At 34.0% G+C, this 20,162-nt stretch overlaps 1 long non-coding RNA gene across 2 annotated transcripts in view; it reads left to right on the forward strand.

Moving 5' to 3' along the window:
• The first annotated feature begins 761 nt into the window (after positions 1-761).
• The window catches only part of LOC146995133 (uncharacterized), a 156,616-nt gene continuing 137,215 nt past the window's right edge, over positions 762-20,162 (forward strand). Inside the window, exons 1-2 of one of the 2 annotated variants that reach the window (XR_015043705.1) lie at positions 762-1,014; positions 7,998-8,197. This is a non-coding gene — a long non-coding RNA (uncharacterized LOC146995133). The remainder of the gene's footprint in view (positions 1,015-7,997; positions 8,198-20,162) is intronic. The other variant, XR_015043706.1, reaches the window with a different exon arrangement.

Consider the following 20,162-nt stretch of genomic DNA (forward strand, 5'->3'; position numbering starts at 1 on the left):
AAAGATATTAAATGATGAAGAATCTGTATGAATGTATGTATGTTGTTCGCACTGTGAACGAAGCACGATACCTAGCGACATCGAATTCTGAACAATATAGTCGTCCATCCGAGTAGGGCAACTGGAAGCCCGAATCTTCAATTTCAAATTTGTTTCGGTATCTATTTCATATCTTGTAATATCTTTCATATCTATTCCATACCTTTATTATCTCTTGTATCTTTCATGTCTTTAAATAATTTTTGATTAAAAAACTAAACGATTCCAAGGCGAGCAGTGGAAACACTGTGCGGAATAAAACATACTGTCTATGGGAAATAATATTTTTATATAGTTTGTGATTTTGCAGTTCGAATTTTATGTAGCGTAAGCATCAAGAAGGCGATATTTAATAAATAAAGCAAACCTATAAAGCATTAAAAGTAAAAAACAAAAAAAGTTCTGCAAAGCCATCTTAGCAAGAAAACTGAACACTGATATGATGATGGACTAAGAAAATAGGCTGATCTTTGGAACATGGTAACAGGTAGTTTGGCGACATTTTGGAGGCGATAAAGGTTCCTACCTAGGACTTTGGGAAAAATGTGAGAAGTACTCAGTTCCGATTACGCATTATTTTGTGTGAGGGAAATGAGAGATCATGAGAAAGCAGTGTCATGTGACATTAATGGACGAATCACTGTTCTTTAATCGGAAAAGGGGGTAAATTTGTAAAAATATCTGCTGTACAGCATTAGTTTCATTCTATGTTCTGTGAAACAGTGTTGTTTAATATTTGGATCCCATGGCCCTATATAACGTAAATCCGAAATTTTTATTGCGTTTATGTGTAATTGAAAAGAATTGCTGATTAATTGATTAATTGCGGATAGGTATGAATGTCCAACATGTGGGTATGAAATGAGATTGTGTGAAAGAAAGGATATTACAAATAAGTTTGAATGGCGGTGCACGAAATCTGGTGAAAATGGACATTTTGTGATCCGCCATGCACAAGATTCTGTAGAAGATTAGGTAAGTTAGTATTTTTAATTATTTGAGGATATTAATTTTATGCATTGTTCTAAATGTAAGGAGTAAATAAATTAATATGGTATTATTGGAAAATTGTTATTAGCAATGATTTAGTTTAAAATAATTAGGATTTTAAGCTAATTTTTATTAATTTAATGTATGTGCTTATTTATATTTTAAGTAGTCCTTTTTAATTTAATTATATTTTAATTTAATGATCGTAATTTTGAGAGTTATATGTTTGTAGTATTTTGGAATACGTTTGAGTAGAAGTAATTGTGCATGGAAAGAATTTAAGTATTTGACACTAAGTATTTGGAACCATTTTTAATGTTTGCGTTAGAAATTGGCAGGTGAGGTTTATAGTAGATAATTTAGAGGGAAAAGTTTTTGGATATTTTATTTATTTTATACGTGCAAATGTTCATCCTTGGAAAGGGTATATACTTTTTCGCGATCAGATAATTTCATAGATGTCCTTTTTACCGAATTTAAAGATTCACAAAATTTTCATGCATTTTCGTGAAATTTTTCTAATTTATGAGAAAAAAGCAGTGTACATGGATATAGTGAAGAGTGTGCGCAATGCCATTTTTGTGCAATTCTGGGATGATTTTTTTAAGTAAAAATAAGTCGACGTGTACATGGTTTAATTATATTTTAATTAAATGATAGTTATTTTGTGAATTATATGTTTGTAGCAATTTGGTATACGTTTGAGTAGATGTAAACGTGCATGGAAATAATTTAAATATTTGACACTAAGTCTTTGTAACCATTTTTAATGTTTTGTTATGAATTCTTGGTGACGTTTATAATAGATAATTTAGAGTTAAAAGTTTTTGGATATTTTATTTATATTATACGTGGAAATGTTCATCCTTGGATAGGTAATATAATTTTTTGCGATCAGGTAATTTCATATATGTGCTTTTTACTGAGTTTAAAGATTCACAAAATTTTCCTGCATTTTCGTGCAAATTTTTGTAATTTATGAGAAAATAGCAGTTTAGATGGATAAAGCGAAGAGTGTGCGCAATGCCATTTTTGTGCAATTCTGGGATGTTTTTTTAAGTAAAAATAAGTCGACGTGTATATGGTTACTGTGTATGTGCGAATTTGAAAAAGCAAGGAGTTTGCGATTCTGCACTTTTTCCCAATTTTGCAGTTAATATTTGTCATGATTAAGCAGTTTTGTTCCATAAAATTTCTAGCATAAGTGTAATTCGGCTAGCAGATTGTTGGAAAAAGTGTTGAGTAAATAAAAAGAAAAGAAATATGTCTTTACTTCGTGAAGACAAAATGGCGGCAAAAAAAAGGAAATAGAGGGTTGCTGTAGCAGAGTTGGTCGTCAAATTTTCGCCAAAAAATCGCCAAGTTACCATAATCCAAAGATCAACCAGAAAATACTGAAAATGACAGAAAAATGTAGGCCAATACTTAACTCTGCGTTGGGAATTCAAAACGTATACCACTATGCTGCTTTTATTAGCAAAGTTACAATTGCTGTTGAATTGCATATGATGTAAGTGTGAAAAAAATTATGCTTAATAAGAAAGCTAAAAAGAGAAATAAAATGGATTAGTAGGAATGAGTGCAACAGAAGACGTATAGACTATGAGAGCGCAAAAAAACTTAAGACTGTTAACATCTGAAACGTTCAGATTTTTTTAATATCTTTCTTTATGAAATTGTATTTCATTTTAGTGTGATTTTAGTGTGTGTGTGCTTTTAAGATATTTTGTTTTGCTTATTTTATAACCCATTTCCGCCTGTGCTAAAATCTGTTCTACACTCCTTCTGTTTTGTCTGTTTCATCAGAATACAGAAATGAAAGAAATTTTAAATATAATCATCTTAGAAAATGAGATGAGTCCAGCTAGTTTTATACGCACTCTCTTGTTTGTGTCCGATGTGAACATTATTTTACCTGTTGGCGAGTTTTCCGCTTTGCTTTGAATTTAAATAGCAGTTCGTGAATTTACACGAATGAGCGAGTTTGCTAGGATATACGTATTCGCGTGAAGTACAAACAACTGAATGCTGCATTGTCTGCTGTAGAAAAAAAAAGGGAGGAAAGCAATGCTCGTTTACTTCTAAATTTCAAGATGATAGCTCAATAAAATCTTAGTTGATTTTATTGCTTTTATATTCATATAGAGTTATGGTACTGCCATATAGAGCTAAGACGAAAACTCATCTGGAAGACTTGAAAGTTCGAATAGGTTTTAGAACTAAGCTAAAGTACGTTTAATCTTATAACGGCAATTAAGAAACATTTTCTTTAAAGCGAAAGAGGAAATACTTCTAAGAAATAAGATACTAATAATATTTCGTCATTGATTTAAAGAAAAAATATTGGTAGGTTTCTAAGAGATATATACAGTAAAACATCGCTTCTCTTAAAAACTGTTCTCTGAATGATTTACTTAAACAGCTCAAAACAGAAAAAAACATATAACGGATCGTCCCTTTTATTGTAATAAGTAACAGCAGTCTTAGGAAAAAACATTAGTTATGAGGGATAATGTAAAACATTTTGTTCTTATAAAAAATTGAAAATAAAAGTTGTCTACCAGGTTTGGGATTGAAAAATAAAGTTTGGATATGAAATAAATTATTACAATTAGAAATGGAAATGGATAATTAGAAAATCAACAAATTAATTAATTAGTAATCAACATTATGGCAGAGTATTATATCAAGCCATTTTTTATGTCAGAATTAAATTTATACTCCATTATGTGAAGGTAGAATCCTATTCTATCTAGACATAGCTTTGTCTTAGATGACATCAAAATAGCTCACAAAAATTCGACTCTCAAAATGACGATGTTTTCGAATAATTATAGAACAAAAACATTTAGTTCTTAGGAGCTGTAGCCAGAAATGTTATTACTTGGGATAAATTATTGTATAACATAAAGATCTTCATGATATCAGACGTAGAATGTTAACTAACTTTGAAATTAAACAGGTGATTTATGTAATAAAGTAGAAAACAAAAAAAGAAGAAGAAATATATTATTTTAGAAATTACACATAACAAATACATGAAATATATATAACGCCTTGTCAGGTTTTTTTTACATACCAAACACCAGTATAATTGTAAGAATGCTTTTACGTAAAAAAATATAATCAAATATCTATAAATTTTATTGAAATTGTATATATTTATGAATACTTTTTACACTGATATTGTATTAATTTCAAAAAAATAATTCATTTTTTAAGATAAATTAATATATAAGGAATTAAACATACCAAATACATGAAGATTGTGTATAAAGCCTCGTGTGGCGAAATGACCGATATCAGATGGTTTAAAAGAAGAAAATATTTAATATTTATATTCATTAGCCATTTAATGGTAAACTTTGATCAAATAGAATCGAAAACAGGTACTTACAGAAAATCCCGTTGACCCCAAGAGACGCCGCGAAACCAAAAAATCAATTTACTAAGTACAAGAAAAAACGTTTTGTTCGTATTTTTCTTTCAAATTTATTATCATTTATTTATATTTTTATATAAAGATTATATAAGATTCCATAACTTTGGAAACATTCAACAGCATGCTCTTCTGTAGTAGACAGATCCCAAATTTTAATCTTTTTTTTTTTTTTCGAAAATGTGTGATAGAGGGGAAAAAAAGGAGTCTTTACTCAAGAATAATAACTAACATGCGTAATCAAGGTTCCACCAAACCCAGCGTATTTGAGAAGACTTTTATATTTTTGGTGAAAATTCGCGTAGTCTGGCGTATTTTCTTTAATAGGCAAATGTTGGTCGATGGGAGATTCCGTAAGTGCCCAAAAATATTTTTAAAAAACAAAGAATTGAATCCTGTAAGAGGAACTTAATTCTTCTTGTTTAACTGAGTCCGCGGTGGCAAGTCTGCTGAAAGGAAAAAGGAACATCATGTTTAACACGTGATCACCATCTACTGATATCAAAAAAATTTCTGCTTCTGAATAGGCTTTGTGTACTAAGAGCAGTATGATTGTCGAAATATTTTACACAGTATAGTTTTAGTTATAATCAAATTTCTTTAAATATTCTTGAAAATGTATATATATATATATATATATTTTGATTTGCATTTTTTATCTTATATATATATATATATATATATATATATATATATATATATATATATATATATATAAGATAAAAAATGCAAATCAAAATTATAATTTAAAATGCCTCTTCATTGCTCATTTTTAATTTGGGTACTTTGTCTCTAGCAATAACTTTCTCTAAACTGCGTTCTGTCTGAAAACGTGTTCCGCATTATGTCATCTTGAAACTTCTGCATTGCCTATAAGTTTTAGCCAATCAGATTAACGAAAACTTTTACTATAAATATCGTTGCAATCCTACTACCCTCCCTCTTTCTCTGCATGTGCTTGCTGGCTGAAGGACGTCTTTTGCTTTTCTGCTTTGGTTAAAAATGTCATGCGCCATCATCAAAATTGTGGGGTGCAAATTTGCCCCATTGGGAAGTGTAACAAGTAATAAAGATATATTTGGAATATCAAGTGATTTTGTGATTCTTCAACACTGGCGTGTTTCTCTTCTATTCTATATCTTTATTACTTCTTGCACTTCACAATGGGGAGGGGCAATCTGCACACCCACAGTTTTGATGATGGCGCATTACATTTTTAACAAAAGCAGCCAAGCAAGCGATGTCCTTCAGCCAGCAAGCACATGCAGAGAAAGAGGGAGGGTAAATGCTTAAATGCTAATTGCTTATGCTTATATTAGCCCAGTTGGGCTTTAATAAGCTATATTGATCTAATCCCCTACGGACAATCAGAATGAGTAGGATTGCAACGATATTTATAGTAAAGTTTTTCGTTAATCTGATTGGCTAAAACTTATAGGCAATGCAGAAGTTTCAAGATGACATAATGCGGAATGCGTTTTCGGATAGGACGCAGTTTAGAGAAAGTTATTATTAAAAACAAAGTATCCAAATTAAAAATAAGCAATTAAGAGGCATTTTACTATACATAATTTTGATTTGCATTTTTTGTAATCTTACACACACACACACACATATATAATATATATATATATATATATATAAGCGTTATTTTCACAAGCCACTTGTATCTTACTTTCACATTCTGAATCTTTAGCATTCTGTGATAAGTGGTTGCTCTATTTCTATAAAGGAATCGCTTCCGTTTTTATTAAAAACAACTTGTGAGAGAAATCTTGAGATTATTATCTTAACAAATTCAGTTCCTTAAAAAAATTAGGAAGGAGTTGTACTTAGTCTATAAATCAACAAATTAATATCAGTGCAGTTCCCTTTTTACTTCCACTTGAAAAATAATCTTCTGAAAATTACACCATGAAAATCTCACCAGTGAACAAAGGTCATATTACTTGACCTTACTGAATGTCCAACAGAAGAATTCCGACAATACTGAGCTGCGCCAGCAAATATTAGCTCTCACAGGTTTTCAAAGTTGTTAATAAAATTATCTTCAGACAGTTTATATAAAGGAAGTTGTAGAGACGTTAGGTTAATTGGAAAAGCCAGAGAGATGAAAAATGAGCAATTGCCTTCCCCGGGAATCGAACCACGGACTTCTGGATACCGGCCCAGCATGCAGAACCACTACACCACGAAGGCTCGCTAAGAAGGCGGAAGAAATACTTTATAGAATCCCCCTTTTAAAGGGCGACTGGGGTTTTTAGGGGACTCAATCGCCAAATCCTGGGTGAAGAGAATCATCATCCAACACTCTTTTCGTTCGGACGCCACTGTAGAGACATTAGGTATTTTTTGGAAGCAGGAAATGTGAAAAATGAGTAATCGCCTTCGCCGAGAATCAAACCACGGACCTCTGGATATCGGCCTAGCGTGCGGAACCACTACCTCACGAAGGCTCGCTATGAAGGCGGGAGAAATACTTTATAAAGTACATATTATGGCTTTGAAATCTTCGTACAGCTACTTCCTTAAATGGGTTCATATTGATGAAAAAACGGTAACTTTTTATTTCAGTAATTTTGGCATTGTTCTTAGAAAAATTAATATACTAAAAACAATCTAGCAAAAAATTTACACAAGTTTTGCAGCTCCTAAAAAAAAGTCAATGTAAAAAGATTAATAAAAAATGCGAATGTTCATTTCAAAGATTGTATTTTTATTGCAAATACATTTTTTTTTTTTTTTTTTGCTATCCAGAAGTTTTATTTCGCAGATATGTTTTATTATAAATAATTTAATTAAAGGTAATGCGTATGTTTAATTGATTGCTATACATTTGCTACAGTATCATCATTTCTAAGCGATTTAACCATTTGGTAATGCGGCCACTAAACAAGAATAATAACAGAAATTATGTATAAGGAAATATACGAATACATAGAATTTGAGTCTTTATTTTCAAAATTTTAATCTTTTAACATTTCAATTTTAAACTCAAATTATAAACGTTTCAAACGCTTCGGTGAAACTTTCTGCGAAATTTTTATAAAAACTATTCATATATAATTAAATATCCTTAAGTATTATTGAAAATGCATATATTTAGGAATATTTCTACAGTTTACTCCTTAACGGTGTGCAATTTGATCGAAAAAAAATATGTAACATAATTTCAGTAATTTTGCCATTGTTCTTAGCAGAATTAATGTACTAAAAACAATCCAATGAAAAATTTACGTAGGTTCTGCTATTCTAAACCATTTTATCTATTTTTGAAATGGATTATTTCAGATAACCGAAGAAAAATATTGCATTTAAAAGCGTGTTCTTTTTAATTTAATACTAAACCTTGCAGACAAATATTGTTTCATGTTTTATGAGAATTCTAAACAGGCAGTACCGATAGAAACGTTTTAGAAATTTTCACTGAATAGTATATTTTTGACATGTTTATGTAATTTATAGGTCTGTGATTCTAAATGCTGTATGTATCACACACTTTTAAATTTATTCACTTCTATTGTTAAAGCAGGTCCAACTAGCCTCGAAAGAGCCGAACTTCGAACCTCGCCGATAGCATCCTTCATTCACCGTGTTTCCTGGCTTCGAAAATTTCGAAATCTTTCTACAGTGGTGACTGAACTAAAATGCTGAGGAAGAGAACTCGTCATTACCTGGATTTGGCAAATGCGTCCCCGCCTCCCGATTGTGTTTTAAGTGGAGGATAATGTAAGTATTTTATTACTTTACAAGGTATTTTCTCTCTCCTTTCTTCATGCCTTCATGGTGTAACGGTAGCGCACTCGGCGCGCATTCGACAGGTCCGGGTTCGAGTCCCGGCAAGGGCATTGCTCATTTTTCCCCGTCTTCATCATAAAAATACCTAACAATCCTACAGTGGGGCCCGAACTAAAAACGTTGGTGGGTAATGATTTTTCACCACCAGAATTTGGCGATTGGGTACCCTAATTCCAGTAGCTTTTTAAAAGGGAGATTATGTAAGGCATTTTCTTCCTCCTTTATGCACGCCTTCGTGGTGTAACGGTAGCACACTAGGCGCGTATTCTAGAGGTCCGGTGAGCCGGGTCTCGCTGAGCGCATTGCTAATTTTCCACTTCTCCTACATAAAAAAATTCTATTAACTCTTTATCGAGTGCCTTCGTGGTATAATTGGAAATCACGTCCGGCTAGCATCGGATAGTCCAGCATTTAAACTTCGCGAAGTTATATTTGATTTTTTTCCAATTTCCTGCTCCGCGTAGCCTAATGAATTTACAGATTTTAAGATTGATTTAACTCTGTGCTTAGTTTTTATGAGCTTTGTGTCTTTTTCAGCGTTATTTGCTGAGATATGTGCTGTCCACAATAGACTAACTACACGTAAACAGACAGAATCAGCAAGCAAATTGCAAATTTTTTCAGAACCGTCATTCACAGGAATCAAACTTATGTTTCGTTTGAACAAAATTTTTGTAGCATGAAAATATCATAATGCTTCTTACAGTTGAAGAATAATTTTCAGCTAACGTGAATTCTATTTGTGAGTGTTGAAGCTAAATACACCAGGGATTTATGTACATGTATAAGATCCAGGTTATCGTATATATAAGTATTCCTGATTATACAGAACGAACTAAAATACAACCGTCAACCGTCTATAGCACTAAGGTAATATACTACGAAGTTTGATCTTATATAACGTCACTGATTTTAATCTGCTGAAAAGTAACTTCTCTGTTCTCTCTACATCTTCACCTCTCCCACTTCTGCAAATAAATGACGTCAGTATTGAGAAGAGCTTAAACAGGTTTGTCTGCTGATCTTGTAGAGAACTACCGAAAGGAAAACAAAATAGGGCGAAGGATAACAGTAGTGATAGCAAATGATGTCGAGGTATTTGGAAATTGTTTTCATTCAGAACAGTACCAAAAATAAAAGCGTTCTAATCAACTTTTTACCTGGAATTGAGCTCAATGACTTTGTTTGTTAATATGGTCCTTTAATGCCATTTGAGTTTAGTTTCTTTTATGCCTAATGATGTTTATTCTTCGATTATTTATCATGTCTATTTCGTTTTGAATGCTAGTTTTGATTTACGTTACCAAATGACCATTTTCTCCAGATTAAATTGCTTGAAAATCCAGATTAATTGTCAGTAGAATTTTTCTGTTAATTTTAATAGCCTCATTACTGGCCGAGTAGTTAAACCACTTACTACGGGGCGTTCTGCCCTGCTTTTATCCTAGGCAAACGGGCTGACTGTAAGTCCTCTTGGATTTCCTCATATTTAACGTAAATTCAAGCGAGTTTCCCTTAAAATAATCTCGACGAAGGAATCTGTCATCCCAGGCAGATAGCCCTTGCGTGCTTTGACTTATTCCTGGTAACCTAACCCGGCATATTATTGGTTGCGAGCTGGTTCGTTATGGATTGAATGCACACAGAACCGATGATAGCTTAATAACATTTATTTTACCAAAAACTATACTTTACAGAGTTCTGGAAGTTTCCACAAAAATACTCGTACAGCTCTTCTCGGTATCACAGAGTACAATCAAATACTCTTCAAACTACTAAGAACGTTAAATACAATGCAATGCAAAGCGCATTTAAAGAGCGAAGTACATTCGGAGATATTTCGGTACTCCGAAACCAACTCTGAGCTGAAGAACTGAGAAATGATGCTCTCCACGGTCTTATATAATTTATCCTCGACCGTCGAAAAATCTATGGTATGTTCCACTTCTTGAAAGCACTAGGAAACGTATGAGGGTGGGTTACGGTTATAAGTTACATATCGGGATCAATTACAGCTACTCAATTACAATACCAATTACACGTATGCATGGGCAGGACAAAAATGTTGTCAAGTTTAGCGACTTTTGGTGAATTTTCGCCAAAACTTACTGCCAGCTTGACGATATGTCGCCAATTTCGTGAGATAGCCGTTTTTACCTCACTGTTAAATAGACAAAATGTCCGCAGAGCTTCGTCTCTTTCAAGTATTTCATGTTACGTTATACAAAAAATGCTAAAATTTCAGGAAAATTACTAAAACATTGTTACAAATTTCGTACATAGATAGTGTGCAGTTAGTGTGAAAGTTTAAGTGCAGTTATATGTGAAATTGTTGAAATTTTTGGTATAATTTAACGTGAAACAAACTTTAAGAGAAAGCTATGCCATAAAAGTAAGAATACTGGGGTAAATCTGTTTAACATTGAGTCAATGGGTATCTCGGTAATTTGGCGAGATATCGCCAAGCTAACAAAGTGTTAACGACTTATTTTGTGGCCAAATTTGGCGACGATTCGGTGCGGTTCCTGTATCACCATAGTAGGTATTCTAATTGAATAAATGTAATTGATCACTATAAAGCTATAACCGTAATTTGACCCTGATATTGTTTTCCAGAAATTTCAAGAAGCAGAAAGTAGAAATATTTCGCTAGCTGGCTGAAAACTATATGAGGCTGGAGAGAGAGCTTCTGCTCTCAGTTGTTTAGTTAACTGTTGTTCTTATTGTTGCGAGTTGTTAGTTCAGCGTGAGATCGGATAAGCGTTTTTTTTTTTTTTTTTTTTTTTTTTTTTTTTTTTTTTTAAGATGCGCTTTGCATTACTTTGTATTTATCGTTCTTAGTAGTTTGAAGCGTAACTACTGATTGTACTGTGATACCGTTAACACCTGTACGAATATTTCTATGGAAATTCAAGAACTTTGAACTGTTCCTGTTGTTAAAATAAATTTTATTAATCTATCATCGGACCTGTGTGCATTCAATCTATTGCGAACCCGTATGCATGCAACAATATATACAAAATTCGTAAGAATATTAGTTATAATATGGAATCCTCTAGTCCGGGGGTTCTCAACCGGTGGTACGCAAGAGAAAAATAGGTGGTACGCAAAGAAAGAAAGTATTTTTAACTATTAAATTCAAAAATTAAAATCCCAACATCTTGATTGAGTTCTTTCTCCAACACTCGTAAACTTGGTAGTAGTACTTTGTAGTGGCGGTACTAAAGGCTTTCCATTTTTGTTTAGATGGTACGCGCGAGTCAAAAGGAACTGTATAAGTAAGTATGCGACTATAATTCCTTAAACTTTGAATTTACACCTTTGTTCTTAAGGAGAGGCCGGGTTTTATTTAGTGTTTGGTTTTTTCAATGACTTATGTTTTAAGTTATTAACTATTGTGTTCATAAGGAATATTTCTAATTTATGAGCAAGTCAGGATTTAAATTTAACTCTGAACGAAATATTAATTCATCATATAATGCTTAGATGTATATAACAGGAGGACAAATTTAACATTCGAAAATTCTAAACAAGTTCTTCAAAACATAAACTTTCGGAATTAAACTTAAGCCTCCTTTAATCTTCTAAGTTCACTAATAGATCCTACAACAGACTGCAAAAAAAGCATTCATGTTTTTCTTTTTCATCGCGTAAGAGAGTAGCTTCGCATCTATAAATCATTTTTTTTACAGTGGCAAGAAACAGCTAGACGTGTAACTATCCTTCTACTGCAAAAATTTATCTTCGATTGCCATTTTTTTCGAAGATGCTTCACAAGGGTTTATATTTCACCCAAAGGGAGTACTAGGATAAATGTAGAGCTGTCTGAGGGAAAAAATATTACATTTCTTGCAGTCATATTGAAGAGCGAATTTCCTTTTCTAACGGTGGGAAAAAACAAACTGTAATTTCTCTCACACTTTCTGTAAAATTAATTGAACTTCCGTTGGAAAGCGGAGAAATGTGGGTTGTTGGAAGTTGTGCTTTAAAAATATTAATTCTGCTTTTCCGAAATATTAGTTCTGTTGGTTCTAAAGATGAATTTATTCAGGCTTTAGCATTTTAACGTTCTGGTTCAACTCGACACAGTTTCCAATTTAAATTTTGTGACAAAAAGTGGATAGATATTTCATGGTTAAGTGTCAGAGAGTTGTGAGGGTTTTATCAAAATTTCATGATTATTCAGACGGAACAGTTTTTCCCTCCAATGAAACTTTATCACTCGCAGCTATAGAATTAACTACATACACTTAAAAAGGAACCAAAATTTAATATATTTTTGTTAGAAAAGGTGTTTGATAAACTACCAAGTGTTTTAACATAAAATTTCAAATTTATTTAATAAAACATTTTTCATAAAGCTCTAAATGCCGAAAAAACTTAAAATTATTTCCTTGTGATAGCGAGAGTCATTTATTTCCGTTGGAAAGAAGTAAACATTAAATTTCTCTGAAATATGTAGATAGTTAGCTACAGTAGGCTTGAAGCAAACTGGAAATATATGGCACTTTATTTATCTTCTAAAAATCCAAAAAATACAAGCAGGTGAGTTTTTTAGGGGAACGAAAGGCCAAAAATATTTTAGAATTGTAACACATTTGATTTACATAAAATACCAGCTGGTTTTGTTTGATGAAAAGTGCTTTGGTTTTACTAGTTTGTAAATTTTAAGGTTAGTATTATATCATAGGTAAGATTTAACAGACCATAAAATTATTTAATTAAATTTAAAATGATAAAAAAATAAAAGTAGAATTAAATAATTTTTTAATTTGTTTTCTTCAAATTCTTTTAACACGCTGGAATCGCTTCCGACTATAATAATAATAACAATCATGTTGATGACGATGATAATAATGATAATAACAAATTGAAAACTGAAGGTTTCGAAGTACAAATTTAATATCAGGAAGATATTTTCATTAAAGTTTCAAACGGTGAAAACAATTATTTTAATGATTTCAAAATTCTAAAATTAAAGGAATTTCAATCTGATCTTGGCATACAGATCTTTATTTAACATCTGACGCAGTCTGAACCTGGGTAGTTACGATAAGACTGCTAGTTTTAGAAACAGTCTCCCAAAATTACAGATATGGAACATAAAACTGGTAGTAAAAATGATTGTTCAGAAACGCAATGTCAAGTTTCAGAAAGATAAATTTTTTCTGTGACATTATTTCATAGTAAATTAACACTACACAGAGATTTGCGCAAATATTTTATAAAGTTCTAGTTAATTTACGTGTCCTTCGCTACTTGAACTTTTATGGAAGTGTCTAGCGACTTTGTTCATTCGACTAGTTCATTTGCTGGTCTTCCTTACAACTGTATAAAACATATAAGTCCAATAGGGCTTACAGGAAAACCTCCACTTGGGCTTTAACTTAAAACGAAAAATAAGAAACTAAACTAATTCTAACTAGCTAAACTTTAGCCGAAGTTGCGCAAAACTAACTAACCGAGTTGGTCCGTAATTAAACCTCACCGGTGAGCTAACTAGCTAAACTATAGCCGAAGTTGTGCAAAACTAACTAACCGAGTTGGTCCGTAATTAAACCTCACCGGTGAGTACTAACGTGCCAGTTAAAGACTACGGCCGCTCGTAGTCAAATATGCCCAAAGGCAGAACACGCTGTACTAAGAACTTCTGAGATCTTCTACGGAAGTGACTAACTTCACTAAGAACCTACTAAGAACTTCCTTCCTACTAAGAACTAGCCTTCCTACTAAGAACTTCTAAGATCTTCTACGGAAGTGACTAACTTCCCTAAGAACCTACTAAGAACTTCCTTCCTACTAAGAACTAGCCTTCCTACTAAGAACTTCTAAGATCTTCTACGGAAGTGGCTGGTTCTACTTCTGTGGGAAACGTTATGTCATGATATTCCCTAATCCCCTACTGTATGACGTATGCATTGCGTCAGCATGTGTTTCCCGCCTTCGGGAGAAGACGAGGATTAGCTGGCGAGCGGAGCAGACGTCGCTCGATCGCTCGTATACCATTATCATTAATTGTAATCCTAATATAATCTATATTTGTAAATAGTAATAAATGTGTGTTATCAACTAATGTCGTTGCCTTTCCCCACATTTTGGGGGCTCGACCGTGCCTTTTGTGCATGCGTTATAATCGAATCCTAGACACCAGCAATCACTAAAGACGTTCAGAAAGCTAACAAAGGCAAGACGTGCCTTTATGACGATTTAATATTCTTCAACCTGTGAATGATGTTACATGCTACTTGTCCATTCTTCTGATTTTGGACGTTAATTCGAAATTCGATTTTGGATTACATTGGATTGGCCAAGATATATATTGGATTATAAGGACTGCCCCGAAGTTAGGTAGGCCCATTTTTCCCTAATTTGTTCATAATTTATTAGTATTACGATTTTAAGCTGTGTTTATACTGTTTAATTCTCATTCATACATACCCTATTTCATATTCATATTGTCCTATTTTACTGTTTAAAGAACTATGGCCCTAAAATTAGGTGATATCCCACTGATAGCGAATTCTCTTAAATATGGCACAACACAAGTTATTAAATTATTTAATACCGTGCTCGGATATTCCGGTTTTGATCATTCTTCGCGAAAGAGAATGCGAAATTTTGCCGCGTTCCCGGACAGTTTCGATTTGGCAAAACATAAAGAACTTCTATTAAAAGATTTTTCTTTATCAGATTTTATATCAGTGGCGAATTTATTGCATTTGGAAGCTTCCACTAGTAAAGATGTTTTATGTGAAAACATTTTTCATGCGCTCACTAATCTGACGGATTTTCACAATTCCCTAGATGTTAGTTTTTTATCCGATGACGATCATTCAATTTCAAACACCGACAGTGCACCGACGCCTGTAGGTCTAAGTTCTTCTGTTCCCCCTTCCCCTCCCTCCACGGCGCCAAGCCCAAATCGCGTTGTTTCTTCTGACGCGGAAGTAATAAATTTGAATTCGAGTAGCTCCGGTGTTTATATGACGACGAACACCGAGATTCGCGAGATGAGTCATGATTTATGGTTTATTTTGAGAGATCTTTCAAACACTTGCAGAAACTTTTCAGGCAATGATTACTATTCAGTCCGTGCTTTTTTCAACGATATAGAGGATAATTTCCAATTATTCCCAAATCTTACCGACCAGCAAAAATTAGTTTTTGCGAAAAGACTTGTTGTGGGTACTGCTAAAACTTTTTTGTTTTCACAACGGAATCTCAATTCATACGACATGTTTAAAACAGTATTACTTAATGAGTTCTCCGATAAAATTACTTGTATTGAAATTCATAAACAACTCGAAAGAAGAAAAATGCGCTCGAATGAAAGCTCTTTGCAATATTTTATCGCAATGCGCGAAATTGCGAATCGTGGTGACGGTGTTATCGACGAGGCTTCTGTCATTCAGTATACCATTCAAGGAATACTAGGTACCCCATCCGATAAAATTATTCTCTACGGTGCAAAATCATATTCTGAATTCAAGGAAAAGCTACGCACTTATGAATCTGTAGTTACGACTAGACATACAAATATCTCTCATCCATCAAATTTTAAAAATACGAATAATGGCCCCAAACGTAGTACTGGACGAAAAAATTCAGACCAACAACACGACACGAAATTTAATAATACTGGTCCATCTAAAACTAAACCACAAACTTGTTTTAACTGCAATGAGGTCGGACACCTCTCACGGTCCTGTCCTAATCGTTCTCTTGGCCCAAAGTGTCTAACTTGCGGTCGTTTTGGACATAAATCTATGGATTGCCGCCCCACTACATCAAATGAGACTTCCACTCCACCTGCCGAAGTAAATACAGTAGAAACTTCTCACGGTAATATGTGTAAAACTGTCGTTATACTCAATAGCACAGTTTCTGGATTAATTGACACTGGAAGTGAGGTCACATTACTGAACGAAAACACATGGATTCAACTTGGTTCCCCACCACTTTCAAATAATTCTGGAGTGTTAACTGGTTTCGGATTCTCGAAAATTCCTATTATTGGCTATTTTCAAACCATTATCAACATTGATAATCAGGACTTTCCGGCTAATATTAGAGTTGTTCCAAATCATTCTATGCAATTTTCTCTTATTGTAGGCTGTGACGTAATTACAAATGCTAAATTAACTTTTACACCAGACGGTATATATTTTTCAAAACCTTCCGAGCAATGCTTTGAAACTGCTCCTGAATCTTTCATTTTTGCAATAAATGACGATGTTCCAGCTTTTGATATTGGTTCAAATGTTTCCAAAGAAACTCATGCTGCGGCAGAACGTTTGCTGAATTCTTATGTCCCAAATAAAACAAAGACGACAGATATTAAACTTAATATCACTCTATCCGATGATAAACCGATTTTTCACCCTCCTAGACGCCTTCCTTTTGTTGAACGGGAAATTGTTGACAAACAAATAAATGAATGGTTGAAACTTAAAATTATTGAACCTTGTTCATTTCCATATGCCAGTCAAGTTCTCGTGGTGCGTAAAAAAGACGGTACATCCCGTGTTTGCATCGATTATACGATTATAGGAAACTTAATCGACTTTTAATTAAGGATCATTTTCCTCTTCCTCTTATTGATGACATTTTGGATAAACTGCAAGACGCCCAAATTTTTAGTACTCTTGACCTACGTAACGGATTTTTTCATGTGCCAGTAGCGGACGAAAGTAAACCATATACAGCTTTTGTAACTCACAATGGACAATTCCAGTTTCTTCGAATGCCATTTGGTCTTTCAAATTGCCCTTCAGTATTCCAGCGCTTTATAAATTATGTTTTTCGTGATTTAATTGTCAATTTACCCTACATGGACGATGTAGTTATTCCCGCCAAAAATGAAAATGAGGCCATTCATCGTCTGAACCAAGTACTCAAAGTTGCTAGTGAATATGGTCTAGAAGTTAATTTTCGCAAATGTCAATTTCTTCAGAAAAAAAATCGAATTTCTTGGACATATCGTCGAAGGTGGTAAACTTTTTCCTTCCCCTTCGAAAACAAAATCTGTAATTAACTACCCCGAACCTAAGAGTACGAAAGACGTTAAACGCTTTCTCGGTCTCACGGGATATTTTAAGAAATTCATCCCCTCATATTCTAGCATTGCAAAATCCCTTAGTGATCTCCTTCGTAAGGACACCCCCCTTTCAATTTCATGCTGATCAGAAAGCCGCATTTCACAGATTAAAATATTTGCTTTCTCAACAACCAGTTTTAAGTATTTTTAATCAAAAGAGTCCTATCGAAATTCATACCGACGCATCCATTGATGGCTTGGGGGCAGTCCTACTACAAAAATCTATGAACGATAACAGCTTTCACCCTGTCTACTACATGTCAAAGAAAACATCGGACAATGAGCGTAAATACACCAGTTATGAACTCGAAGTCCTTGCAATTGTTGAAGCTTTAAAAAAGTTTCGTATTTACGTCCTTGGTTCACATTTTAAAATTATCACAGACTGCAACGCTTTTGTACAAACTTTAAATAAAAAGGAACTCAATTCGAGAATAGCCCGATGGGTTTTATATCTCCAAGATTTTGACTACGAAATTGAGCACCGTACCGGCTCAAAGATGGCTCACGTGGATGCCCTCAGTCGCAGTCTATCTTGCATGACTATCCAAGACAGTGTCCTTCTCCAATTTCGCAAAGCACAAGAAACCGACGCGCATATTACGGCTATTAAAGCACTCCTTCAAACGACGCCTTCGTATGATAACTTTCTCGTTAAGATCAATCTCCTGTACAAAAACGTCAACGGCATTGACTTACTTGTGGTGCCTGTGGATATGCAGGCAAATGTCATTAAAGCAGCTCACGAACGAGGCCACTTCGCCGTAATCCGCACTCAAGAACTTTTAAACAACGAATATTTTATCCCAAATTTGAAAGAAAAAATTGAGCGGTGTATCCATAACTGCATCCCATGCATCCTCAATAATCGAAAGCGTGGCAAGCAAGACAGACTTCTGCACCCCATTGACAAAGACGACGCACCCTTGCACACGTACCATATCGACCACTTAGGTCCCCTTGCCACCACATCAAAGAAATACAAACATATTTTGGCAGTTATAGACTCGTTTACTAAATTCGTGTGGCTTTATCCGACAAAGTCTACAGACGCAGATGAAGTTATCAGTCGGCTGGAATCTCAATGATCAGTCTTCGGAAATCCTTCACGGATTATCTCTGATCGAGGCCCTGCATTCAAATCCACTGCATTTGCAAACTATTGTGACACACAGAGAATAAAGCACGTTCTTATTACAGCTGGCCTCCCACGATCGAACGGTCAAGTTGAGCGTTTGAACTCCATTATTATTGCTGTCCTTTCTAAACTCTCCATAACCAACCCTGAGCAATGGTACCGCCATGTTCCCGCCGTGCAACAAATTATTAATTCAACTTTTCAACGTAGCATCAATTCCACTCCCTTTGAACTTCTCTTTGGTACTAAAATGAAATCGCAAAACGACATAAACATCGCTGCTCTAATCGACGAGGAGATCAAATCTGCATTCATTCAGCAACATGACGATCTCCGTAAGGACGCAAAACAGCAAATCTCTAAAGTGCAAGACGAAAATCGCCGTACTTATAATTTGCGACGAAAACAGGCACAAAAATTTCAACTTCATGACCTCGTGGCTATCAAACGAACTCAGTTTGGCCCTGGTCTAAAACTCAAACAGAAATTTCTCGGACCTTATAAAGTCACCAGGCTCAAACAAAATGACACATATGATGTGGAAAAGTGTGCATTTTTCGACGGACCATCCAAAACATCTACTTGTGCTGAATACATGAAACCCTGGTCCAACAATATTGAACGTATCACTTGATTTTTATACAACTGTCAGCATTATAGGTCCTCCTAAGTTTGGACAGATGACACCTGAGAACTTTCTAATAATTTTTTTTCCTCATATCAACTCTTTAATTCATTTTGTCATACTAATATTCTTTTTATTTTTAGTTAACTGCTGTGGTGTGTTTAATCTATTTTTTGCTCCATTTGTGTAAGTATCCTCAGCTTTGTATCTACAGATTTTTTTTTCATACCTATGTTACTATATTATAATAATTTTTTTAATTTGATGATATACTATGTTGCTTCAGGCGAGGTCGCCTGTCTGGTCATGATGGCCGAATGTGGGAAACGTTATGTCATGATATTCCCTAATCCCCTACTGTATGACGTATGCATTGCGTCAGCATGTGTTTCCCGCCTTCGGGAGAAGACGAGGATTAGCTGGCGAGCGGAGCAGACGTCGCTCGATCGCTCGTATACCATTATCATTAATTGTAATCCTAATATAATCTATATTTGTAAATAGTAATAAATGTGTGTTATCAACTATGGTCGTTGCCTTTCCACACTTCATTTACATAAAACTCGATACTGAAATCTCATTCTGGCAGGGAGGTGTAGATGGAAAACAAGAAGTTAAAGGAACTGGTTTCAAAATTAAAATTAATTATTAGAAAATTAAAAAGATCCTTACAGTTTAATAAAAGAAATTCCTAATTATTCAGGACATGGCACTGAATCTGTTTCACCGAGGCGCTTGCACATAAGGCATGTAAGAAGTATTTCTTTCCCTGTCTGTATATTACGTCATTAATCCGTTTCAGATTGGAAGTATATCAAACGAACCTTTCCAATAAGAAATAAAGGAAGAATAATTAATCCATACTTATAAAATATCCTATTTTTATTATTGTAACACTGTTTAATACTGAAATGCAAATGCAATATGTGAAATAGACACTGATGTAAAACATGAAGCACTGCACATGATATTTTTTTTATTAAAAGAAACACAACAAGTTCCCTATGTACCACATAGTATCACATGGGGCTTACAG

The sequence above is a fragment of the Stegodyphus dumicola genome, chromosome 10 (genome assembly GCF_044657685.1).
Source record: "Stegodyphus dumicola isolate Sdum_Otavi_A_Nest chromosome 10, ASM4465768v1".
In the NCBI taxonomy this organism is placed as follows: Eukaryota; Metazoa; Arthropoda; class Arachnida; order Araneae; family Eresidae; genus Stegodyphus; species Stegodyphus dumicola.